A 12,345-nucleotide genomic window follows, 5' to 3' on the forward strand; every position below is an offset into this window, starting at 1 on the left:
ACTGAGCTTGCATTGCCAGAACCATTAAAGAAATACAATCCATTAAATCTGCAAAATCATCAGTTGTAAATCCTAGCCATTTACATTCCATGTGTGCAGAAAAGAAGTACTATGCTTGGAGATGATTACATGATTACTCATGGTTTAAACACAATTCCCTATTGTAGTGTGGTCAGGACTGAACTAGTCTGTCGTTCAAGGGACCGTTCTTCTCACACACAAATCCTCATGCACAGCAATTTCTACTGTAGCTTCACCAGAGCTGCCCTGACTTACACCACTATTAACGAGGGGATAGTTTAGGCCTAGGGGCATTGAACAGTCAGAAATAATTTAAATACTGCTCTTATGATTCTTGCACATTTTATTGTTAATCATTTACTATTAGTCATGCTGGGATGACTGTTCTCAGCTGTAGGTAGCAGTCTCCACATACATACCTACACCATATGTTTATGTGTATCAGAAGACTGGTTAATGAACGGTGATTTTCCCACTTTTGGGACACAGTCTGTCTTCTCCTTGCCAGCTGCCGGTAAACTTGGGATGTTGACAGTTCTGCAGCACCGAGTCACAGGTTTGGCAGAACACTCACAGTTACTGATCTCTTCTCCACTGGGAAATGTTTGTGCTGATTCTCAGAGTATTATTTTTTTAAGTAGGAGTTGCTGAGATTGCAGTGGATTTTTGGTTCTGCTTTTAAGAAACTCTTTCACATGTTTATTTTTTGCACATAGATCACTTTAAAATTGCTGGACTAATAATTCTTAGAAAAACTGTGGAATATAATACTGGTGTGTTCATTGTATTTGACTGTCGTTTCAGTCTCCAAGAAACTGTGTGTAGGAGGGAGGAAGAGTTGGAAGATGGCAAAGTAATTAAAACATTTAGAACTATTTTTATATTTTTCATGGTTTTTTTTCTTCCTTATTTTAATAGCAGTGTCACACAGAATGCAGCCACGGACTGATCCTGCTTTTTCTAAAAGCTTTTTTGGGTGTTTCTGATGCTCCTAGTGTCCCTACCGTTGTTCCAAAATAAGCCCATGTTCACTTAATATGAGTATGGTATGAATAAATTAGGTCCCTGTATGACTAGTTGTTAGCCAATTGTACTCATTTAGGCAACTCCCTCCAAATAAGTGTTTTAACTTCAAGCTTGTGATGCTTACTCAGCATAACCTCCATTCCTGTTTTTAGGAGAACTTTCTCAGCATAGGGAGGAACTGCCCATCTTCCCCAGGTCGCCTTCCTCCTCTCTGTAACTGTTTATAATGTTCCCGTTTCCTGCCTGTCAACTGACACAGTCTTGCTTTAAGGTCTTGGAAGTTCATTTCTTTTCCATGTAAGGCATGTGAAACATATTTTGCATTTCCTATTGATTTAATAAATAAGATGTTTATATATTCTTCTAATCTATTCTTTTTGGGGGAAAAACATGTTTGCATAGTGAAGTCTCCAATTTCAAGTGTCTTGTGCTGAACTTGCTCTTTGGTGCCTGTAAATTTAAGAAGATGTAAGGATCTGTAAATTCTGTAGGTATGGTTTCTAGCTAGAGCACATTTCAAGATGGGTGGGGTTGTTTTTTCATATACATAACTTAAATGAGATACCACCGCTTTTACTTGACTAGCAGATTTTTGCACAGTATACCCGTTGCTCTGGAAGAAAAGTGTTTGTGCTACTTTAGATAAGAGGAAATAGAAGATGCCCGTTCTGTTTGCTTTCACCACTGCAACACAATTCTGAGAAGATCCTTCAGTTTTCCAGTAAGTTGTCCTTTTGGAAGGTGTGTCCTGTGGCACAAACTGAACTATTGTGTTCTGAGAAGGCAGGAATATGTTGCACTAAGCAAAGGTGCTCTGCTGCTAAATAAATAGCTTTGCAGTCCTGGGCTTCCCCTTTGCTGCACTGTCATTCATGTTTGGTCATGGGGGGTCCATTCTTTGCTCTCCAGTATCGGTTGGCAAAAGTGAGGCTTCTGTGAGGTGTGTGGGATATTAACCTGTGAGGGTGCTAAGGACGAGAACAGAAGAATTGAATTTGCTGAGGTGTTCTAGTGTGAATGGCAGAGCCCATAGGCCACAGTGGTAGTGAGCTGAGGGAGCTCCTGTGGTCTGATGTGATGGGATTACTGGCCTTGCAGGTAACTGGGAGTACAGCACTGCAGTTCTGTCTGAACTGAAGAGGTGGCTAAAAATCCAGAAGAGCACTGGACCTGTGACCTAGGACCTACTTCTGGTTTTGCCCTGATGTTTGCCTCAGCTGGGGAAACAAGTAACAAAAATATTAAAATTTCCTGTTTAAATGCCAAGGATTCTTTAACAATCATTCAAGTATTTTTCTTTTATTAAAAATACCAGTTATGTAGTAATGAGGCCAAATAGCATGATTGAACAGAGACAGGCAGTCTCAACACTAGCTGCCTAGCAGAGTCTTATCAGTGCATTTCTGATGTGATCCCAGGACAATTTGATTTGGATGAAGTCTCATAGGTAAGATGAGAAGAAATCTCAGGATGTCTTGGACTCTGTCACCCTGCTACATGCAGAAATACTATTCCCTAACTCATTCCAGCCAAACATTTGCCAAGACTTAGCAACAGGTTAGTGATGGTGATTCCAGTAATCCTCTTCCCAGTCAATGCAACACAACTTGAATGTGAGCCAGTCAGCAACTACTAGTGCTCTGTTTGGACCAAATCAAAAGATAAGAAAGTTATTCGTTTGTGGAAGTGCAGACTGAGACAGACTTCTGCCTGAATGTATTGATTGCCAAGCAGCTGAGGTGGACTGAAGTTTGAGATCACTTGGAAAATAAATCTGAAGATGTATTAGCCACTATTTTGTTACAAGTGTAGTGTAAAAGCGTTAGATCCCCCAATGACAGTAAGACCATCTGCAACCTGTTATGTGCAAGTTTTGGGGGTTTTTGTTTATTTGTTTGTTCTCGATTTTTTTAGGAACGTGCTAGAAAATGGGCCTTAATGTTACCAAAAGAATCAAGAAAAAATCATACATATTTTTAACCTTGTCTTTAACCTCTTTTCTACTGCTGCAGGTTGTTAAAATTGCCACATGAGCAGCTGATCAGCTTACATTCGGGTTTCCTGAATGATGGGTGATTTTAGCAGAAACGTTCCCGGTTCAGGCTGGCCACTTGTGCTTGTACAGTGTGTTCAGCACTTAAACCAGTGGCATCAAGCACTGATGTTGCAAAACCCTGAGGGTTTATGCTGTGACCAGTTTCCCAGGACAGCAAATCATTCCTCATGCTGTTACAGGGAGGGAAAGCTGTGACACCAAGTAGAGTTGTTTCTGTAGCAAAGATGAAGCTCTGGAATTAAGCTCAGAAACAGATTTTCCAGGCTGATTACAAACAAGCATCCATTCCATGTTAAAAGTCATGGGAGATGTTGCATCTGGCAGAGAGATGCTGAAAATAGCTCCTATTACTCAGCCAGGCATGGGTGCAGAAGTGGCAGCTCTGGAGCAGTGCACTTCTACACAATGCAGCTGAAGTGGGGGTCGGTAAAACCACAGGCACTGGAGGGGGGCCAGCCTGCATCTCCCTGCCCTGAAGAGAACAGCCCCTAAAGCCCTCTTACAATTGCTGGAGCCAGAACCTTTGTTCTGTCTTGCCTCCAACATCACGTTGCCCCTTGATGCTGGAGGTAACATAGGGTTGCTGGTTTAATAATGACTGTTTGGGAAGAATGCCATCTTCTAAATTAACACCACAGACTCTTGCCGGAAGCCTTCCAGCACAGAGCAGGTCTGTTCCCATAAAATGAACATGTTGTGCCCATAAAGAATAAAACTGTGGATTGGGATTGGGTTGCATAGACCATTAGAAATAAATGCATGAACACGCTGCTGTTCTGGAAACCAGTTCTGGGTAGTTCTGCAGCTTCAGGTGGTTTTTAGAAGTGGAATTTCAAGGCCTTTTCTGTAACATCATTCTGTAGCACCTCTGGAGCTAACACTGCAGCCCGGGGCAGACAGATCCCTGCTGCTGGAGCTGCCCTGACACTGCTGGTCTGGGGGTGGCTGGGGAGCACCTCCCCCCCCCCTCCCCCACACAGGATTCCTTGCTGCTGAGCTTGTCTTGCTCCTCTGAATGCATCTCTGGGAAATCCTGTGCAAAATCATTCCCCTGGCTGCGCCATAAAGAGGCTGCTGCTGAAATTGACAAGTAATGCATTTGGAAGATGGGGATCCTGATAACAGGAGGAAATGCAGATAAGAAAAAAAAGAAGTCCTGAGAGGAGATGGAGCCTCCATCCACCCTGAAGTATGACACTTCAGAGGTTTTAGACTGTGAAATCCTGCCTGCTGCTTCTGCCTCCAGGTGAGCTCAGTCACTGGCCACCCTGGGATTGTTTATTTCCTGTTTGCACATCTGTCTCTTGGGACCTTCAGATGCCAGTGCTGCGGCTGCCTACATGTGTCCCTCCCACTCCAGTCCCAGTACCTACAATAAGCTTGGCCCTGCAGAGCATTTAATGCTGCAGCATGGCCAGAACTCTACCAACCAGCACGGCCTCTAGCTGAATACCCATCAGTGCCCTGCAGGGAAACTGCTGTGCTGTAAGGGACAGGCCCTGTCTTGGCCTGCAGCTTCCCCTTAGGGTGGGATTGGGATTCTCCCAGCTCCTCCTAGCAGGTGATGAGTGCACAAGCAGAGCCCTGGCTCCCAGGGAGTCTGTGGCTCCCTCCCCAGCTCTGGGGCTGCCCCATGGGAGTGCTGCAGGTCTGGGGGACATGCAGGGCCTGTTTGCCACCCGTTTTTATCATCCCATGGGAACTGCAGCCCTCTTATGGAAGCAGTCCCCATAACATCACCACCATAGTCAGTCTCTTTCTGTTCTGTGTCCTAATGGCTTCCCTTGATGCCTGCTGGAAACAGAGTTGGGTGTTTGTTATGGTTCTATGATTTTATGATTTCTATGATTATGGTTCTATGATGTTATGATGTGGAATATTAATAATACAACAAAAATCATAGAACCATAACAGTGTTTCTTACACTGTTTGCAATGGGTGTGGAGCGCACCTGGTGCCTGTACTTGTCACAGCCCCCTCAGCAGTGAGTGCATCTTTTTCACCCCTTGGATTTTTTTCTCTGCTATAGATTAAAACTCATTTCTTCAGCCTTTCTTCATGTGTTGCTTGGGTGTGTTTGTTTTATAATGCTCACCACTCCTATTGCTCTTCTGAATTTTCTCAGGATTTTTTGTCTGACAAACTTGGTTGGATGTATGATCTCAGCTAGGGTACGAACTGCTTCAGCCTGGGCAGCCCTGTAGAGGTTGTCTGCAGGGCTTTTGTTATACAGAATGCCTGGCATTGCCCAGGTGAAGGGTTCAGATTTTCTTTCTTTCAGTGTGATTTGGTCTGATGGTTTTCAGGTAAGAATGCCAGGGTGCTGCATGCCTCAGTGCCCCCACCCAGAGGCAGGTGTCTGCTACTCGAGTTTGCTCTTCACCTCCTCTGCAGTGCAAGGGCACACCTGAACGTGGTGGATGCCAATCCCATCTGTTGGGAGCATTTTGCTATGGGCTTCTCTGCACACTATAGTGCCTTTCCCTCAGGGAAGCTGTTAGGCCGCTCCCCGCCTTGGCCCTTGGGCACAGATTGAATCTGGAGCCAACCTGCTCAGAGCAGGACCAGCTGGCTGCCATTGTCCAGGGTAAGAGGGGCATTGAGCTGCGAGGGCAGCGTGCCTTCAGAGCACAGAATTGCCGGTCGCCTTCCTGCCCAGGCGAGGTCCTGGTGCCTGCAGGGCTTTGTTTAGCGTTATGCTTGTGTTGATCAGCCTTAGCAACGTGTTTAACTCTGAATATATTCGTTCGTTTAATTAACTGCTTTTAGTATTCATTATGCTTTTAACGTTCCTAATTGCTGACTCGCTCAGAGAAGCACAGCAGCAGGCGTGGGGCCTCGTGGGGCTCCCAAAATGAGTGTGTTAGCCCCACAGCCTGCTGCTCCACCCTCACCAGGCTGAGAGGGGTTGGCTTTACCATACCTTGTGGATCTAGCACCACTGCAGTATTGCAGAATGGTGCTTCTGGAAGCCTGAAGGGCTGCAGCTAATGTTAGAAAACGTTTGCAGTGTGATAAGCTCCATGCAGGACTAGAGTTCAGAGCAGCTTAAAGGATGAACAGGCTCATGCATTTGGAATGTAGGCACTCTAGCAGCCCTATGAAATGCAGAAAATCTGTGTAGGCACCAGTTCTCCACTTGCTGTGCTTGTGGTGCTCATCAGCAAACTGAGCCCAGTGCTGTTCCTGGCACTATGCACAATGGGGTGGGGAGCAGGGGAGTCAACCTGGGCTGGGACCCTGGGCTGGCCTGAGCCCTGGGCTATTGCATTCAGCAGCCCCTCCACCAGAAGGGGTGTCTCCCTTCCTGCCAGTAGTGGTAGATTGCATGTCCTGGTTTAAAAAAAAAAAAAAAAAAGCAAAAAAAAAACCTAACAAAGATCACAAAAAAAACCCACAAAACCAGCCCCCAACATGTTTGCCTTAGCACAAGAAGAATGTTTTTTCTTTGGTGCAGTGCTGTTGTAGAGGGTTGAGCTTTTAAATTCCTTGCTACGGGATAGCAGGATTGCCTTGAATTTTTGTAGGCTGAAGAGGAGGCAAGGGAAGTTGGTATGGGAGAAACCCAGTGATGTCTACTACATAGAAGCCTCCTCTCAGGGTATGGTCCTGAATGGCATGAATGGAAACACAGCTAGTGGTGACAGGCCAGAGTGATACCATGTGGCTGGTAGCCACGGACAGAACGTACATTCCTGTGCCATGACAGTGTTTATGGGTTATTTGTGATAACTCTGAAAGAAGAGCTAGTTTCTCAGTTCTTGGCCTTGCTTTCTTCTACCCTCCCTCCACAGCATACATCCCTCTGGCTTTTCCCAGACCAGCCCACGGTGTTGGCATGGAGGTATTATCTGTCAAAGGAGACACTGTGTGGTGCCTGCTGCAGCCTGGGACTTAGCCCTCCTCAGCTGTGCCACCCCACCTGTCCTAGGCAGTCCCATGGCCCGCTCCACTCCATTCTGCTCTTCATAGCTGAAGAAGGATCAGTGGGTATCCATCCCACTGTGTTTGTCACACAGCCTCCACCCCCTTCCCAGCAGCTCTCCCTTCCTCTGAGCCCTCTGACAGAGTGGGTGCTGGTAACAGTGTGTTCTTCCTCCTGCAGAATTCTCAAAGGATGGTAGCTAAATGACCGTTGAAGTCAGGGCTGGAAATGTTCGGTTTCTAATGTCATAGAGTTGAAGTCAGGCAGAACTTGTGAAATTACATGGAGTTTGGAATCAGTCTTAATACCACAAAAAGCAAAGGAATCCTGCAGGTCAGCTTGCTAGCTGCTCAGAGGGCTGCTCTGCCTCTCTGCCACTCAGCTTCTGAAGCCCTATCATACAAAGTGTGTGGGGTTAAACGAGATCTGCTGGGGCCATCCTCCAAAACACTGGGCTGCTTCTCAAGGTAGCTTATATTCTATATAGCTTATATTCTCAATAGCTGGGGTGGAGAGGTGAGCTGCTTCTGTCCTGCCCCCTCTTAATGGATTTCTCTCTGTTCCCAATATGTTTATTTCCCTTTCCTTTGGCTTTACAGCCAAAGTGATTCTAACCTTGTTTTTTCCAGTTGCCTCTTTTGAAAACTGCACTCTCGAGCCATTGTACGTGGCAGCTCCTATTTCAACCTGCTAGAAGCTTGAAAACAATCTCTGCAGTCTTTATTTTCTCTTTCTCTTTTTTTTCCCTCTTATTTATTTGTTTATTTTCTGCCATAGATTTCTTCCTTGCAGTCAGGTTGACAGTGGCCTAAAACACCTTTATTGGATTAAAGGGCCTATGACATTTGGACCACCCTTTTATATATTTCTGAATTTCAATTATTTCCATGTAAGAAACTCCAGGCTGACTGGAGCTGCTGAGATAAATTTCTCAGATAAACACTTTTTCTTCTTTTTGATTGCCAGTCTGGAACAGTAGAGTCTGACTACATCGCTGCTTCCTATTAAAATATGATACAAAACTTCCACTGATTTGGAGGAACCATTTTACTACAGCTCCGTATCAGGTTTGTTTTCTGAAATGATCTTGCTGTACAGTTATGCTAAGTTTCCAAGAAAAAGGTGCCCTCTAAAATCTGGGGATGAGACCTCAGCTACATTGAAGATGCTACATCTTTCATTAACTAATTTGCTGGTTTGTTGAAACCACAGACTCGTGGGTAACATTTCTATGCCAGACTTCCTGAATGGGCTGTTTGTGCAAGTAGGCGTTCGGTGTTGTAAGTGTTGCACAATCCAGCCCTTCAGATTCTGTAACAATATCCTTTTATAAGCTCTAGAATCAGGAGAAGTACCTGCAATATTTATACTTCAGTGCAGTTCTCTGTGGAAATGAAGGGCTCTGTGTATGCCATGTTTACTGGGCTAACACCATGGCTTGAATTGAAGCTTCTGCAAGTAAAACTGCAGTGACTGATTTTCACCATTCAAAGCGTGCAAAGGGCAAATACAAGTACCATAACAGAATCAGGGTTCTTAAAATGTCACTTGGGTATAAATGTTTACAAGGGCATGAGTAACAGGCAAAGAAACATGCTTGTGGCCAACGATGTCAGAGCTGCATGTTGCTCCTGCCTTTGCTGTTCTGTTCAGCAGGAAACGAGCAGCAGTGGCTGCCACGCAACCCTACTCTGGTGCCCTCAGCCAGGGAGTAGAAGGAAGCTGGGCACGAAGCTGAGAAGGCAGAGTTCATTCTTTGTGTCCACACTGTGTGTTGCTGTCAGCCTTCCAGAGAAGAGCCAGGCAGTGCAGTTTGCTGTAGTAGCTCAGAGATGTGGGCACCAACGTGCTAGGAAAAGGTCCAGCACCATCAATTCGATTTGTTTTCATTTCACATGAAGCAGTTAGGAAGTGAGAGCACCGATTTAATATGAGAGCTGGCATTGACAAAGCCATATCCACAGTTGCTGATATGTAGCTCTGCCCTTTTTGAGACATACGGCATATGGGAACTAGCTTTATAGTGCATAGACATTTGCTGTGGTCTCTCTGGGCAAGATGGATCCCAGACAAGTGGGGCATCATCCTGATGGTTGTGGTCAGTACATATGAGGCTTAAATTGACTCAAGAAGTTGGTCCTGGTGGAGCTGTGAGACTTTATAAGCAACTATAATTTTATTTTTCCCTATTCTTGCTCAAATCCTCAGGTTAACGTAGTATGAGGAGATGTGAAGGTTTGATTCAAAGCCCCACATCTTCCACTTGGTGTCCTCAGCAAGCCCTATCTCACACTGAGCACTAAACTGTTTTCTGTGATGTGACAAAACATGCAGAGATCTCTGACATTTCCACGTGAGGCATGTGTATATGCCGAGGGAGAAGACAAGATCACAGTGCAGGATGGTACCCGGTGCTGGTCTGGCTGGAAGTGGAGCAGGTCAGCAAGGGGTAATGAGTGCCTGTTTGCACCCACACCTGAACTATAAGCTTTGCAAGCACAGACACCATCTGCATATAAGCACAGGATGAGAAAATTCCTTTCCTGTACCTTCCGCATAATATGAAATGAAGGCACAAGCTGTTTGGCCCCCATTGTCTTGTGGGGTAGGCATCTCACACGTGACTGAAATAGGGAGCTTGAGTGGGCCTTCATGCACAGGGGCTAGAAACTGAAGAACTGGTGTTTGTGCAAGGCATGTCTGTCAGGATAGGTGCATCCAGCAGTACTTCTGATGGCAATATCCAATGGTATGTCCAGCAGTGTGGTGGCATCAGCTTATGGTTCATTGTACAGTTCATGCTTGTGCTTCTACCTGAGGGTGTTCCCTCCTATGTGGCCCATAGAAGCAAAACCAGGTGCGAAAGGCTGCCCATAGAGCCCCTGCCCATCAGAAAGTCCTCTCGTGGGAGCTGACTCAGCTACTGGTGTGACTGCACATACACAGAATAATAAAATGAGATTTTAAAAAGCCCTCAAAAAAAAGATGTGTGCGCAGGTGTGGAAAATCTGTTTTGTACATTTGTATTCAAGCCCGTGATCACTGCTGGATGGAGTTATCTGCACATACCGTGCCTCCGGATTGGCACCACGGGGATGAAGCTGGATTGGGAGGTTCAAGCCTCTGAAGCATGGAGCTGAGGGAAATCCACATTTCCCCAGGACTTTTAACAGACAGACAGTGCTGCTTTCAAAGTGCTCTCAGGTCCAGTGGGGCAGATGATGACAAACATTGAGAATCCCATGCTTCTGAGCTGCATCTTCATGCCACACCAGCAGCTGCTGCTCTGGCTGCTGACACGTGGAGGCTGTGGGAGGTGGTGGAGGGTGGCCCAGCACCTTCGTTCTGTGGTGATTGAACCTGCCTCTGTCTCCAGGGAAAGGCTCCAAAGTAGGCTTAATAACCCTGTTATTGAGCTAATGCTGTGTGCGAGCATCAGATGTTTCACAGAAACCAGAATGTTGGGATGAGAGGCTCCCCTGTGCTGAGAATTCAAAGCACAGCAAACAGAAAGCAGACACCTTGCTTACAGCATTGAATTCTCAGATTATAGAAAAAAACAGTATGTGGGAAAAGGTGATCCAGAAACAGGTGCTATAAATGCAGGTTTTACGGGCCTTGAAAGGTAAAGTGCTGAAATTTTTGTCGTCCTTGAAGTGAATGGGAAGCAGAATGCATGAAGTGTGAGAAGCAGACTGCAGCTATTTACTGCCACATTCTAAAGGATTCTGCATATGTTCTTTGTTTTTGCACAACCGTGTGTTGATTCCCCTATCAGAGCTTATTTTCACTAACCTGGAAATAAACTGCTGCATGAAAGCTTGACTGTATGCCAGTGGGTACACATTATACCATAAATCTGGCAAAAGCAGACGGCAATTTTCCCTTTCTGTGCTATGGGAAAATACCTTCTTCAGACCAGCTCCCTCATTCACGCTTACAAGCATAACACAATTTAATGAAAAAAATGCTGAGCGCTCTGATGGCAGGATGTGTTGAGCCACGTGGAAATTGTTCCTGGAACAGACTACTTTGGAAGTACAGTAAAAAATATCTGAAACGTTATGTCAAGCAGTCTGTTGACATTCTGGCGATTTTATCACAGATCTTCGTGTGTTTGCTGTGTGTCTCTGGAGTCTGACTCAAGTGAGCACGGAAACCTGAGCTTTAAATAACAATATTGATGATAAATTAAAGATGAGAAAAAATGTTGCTCAGAGTCACAGAGAAAAGTGAAAAGTTCAAGAATGAAGTCCAACAGCAAAACCTCAGAAAGTGGATGCAAGGGCAAATAAACATACCCCCTTTTTTGATCTTTTTTATTTAATTTATTTTTAAGCTCTGCAGGAGATCCCAGGGAGTTTTGAGGATTGAGGCAGGAGCATAGAGAGCACCTAACTTTTTTGAATGATAATTGTAAAGAGGTTTCCCTCTGAAAATATTCTAAGCTTGTTGCAGCATGGCAGAAGTGTAGCTACGTTCTCTTCAATCCATTTCCCTACAAGAGTAACAAATATGTTACCGTGTGCCAGAGATAAGGACAGGAATTCAACTGAACACCGCAGAGTTCTGTGTGTTTTCTTCTGTTCCTAAGGCAGGAATGAGTTTTCTTTTTCTGATAGGAGAAGCTATGTGCCTTCTTGTATCTCTGAGAATAAGAGATATTTTCGTGCTCTGCATTCTTGTCTTCACTCACAACAGCAGTACCTTTGTTAATGGCAACTTTAGTTTTAAAGGGAAATGTATATAACGTCTTTATACTTAGAAATAAGTTGTCTGCTGCTATGTGCTGCATTATTTATCTTTGTGTTTTTTATCATCTTGGAATCTCACATCTTTTTATACATGCTTCTACCTAAAAAGTGTTTCAAATGTATATGCCTACTCAGACTTTCTAGGAAAACAGCATGAATAAACTCTTGCTGTGAATGGCACACTGGTATTTCAGCTACCCTCTGTAAGACAGTGGTAGATCATAAAATCTGCTTAAAAGCAGAGTTTCTGGTGAGGAAAAAGTAACTGGGTTTGTGAACTTTCTGATACATAAATAAATAAATAAAACGGCACAGCAGCTACATAGCTTTGAGATTCTCAGCATGGAGGCTGTAGGGAAAAAAGCCCAGTCAGAGTCCTTCACAAGTCCAGCAGCACTCTCCTGCAGGATTAGGTAACACTAGAGATGGCCTCCAGGGAGAGTGAAGGAAGTGTAAGTTGTGAACCAAAAAAGGAATAAGCATAATTGCTCCTAAGTATTTGTATGTGTGAAAAGTAGAGCACTTCACTAATAATTTGCCAATTACTGATAGGTTGCTCTGTA

The sequence above is a fragment of the Cyrtonyx montezumae genome, unplaced genomic scaffold (assembly GCF_038088225.1).
Source record: "Cyrtonyx montezumae isolate F1298 unplaced genomic scaffold, pur_monq_1.0 scaffold_1, whole genome shotgun sequence".
NCBI lineage: Eukaryota > Metazoa > Chordata > Aves > Galliformes > Odontophoridae > Cyrtonyx > Cyrtonyx montezumae.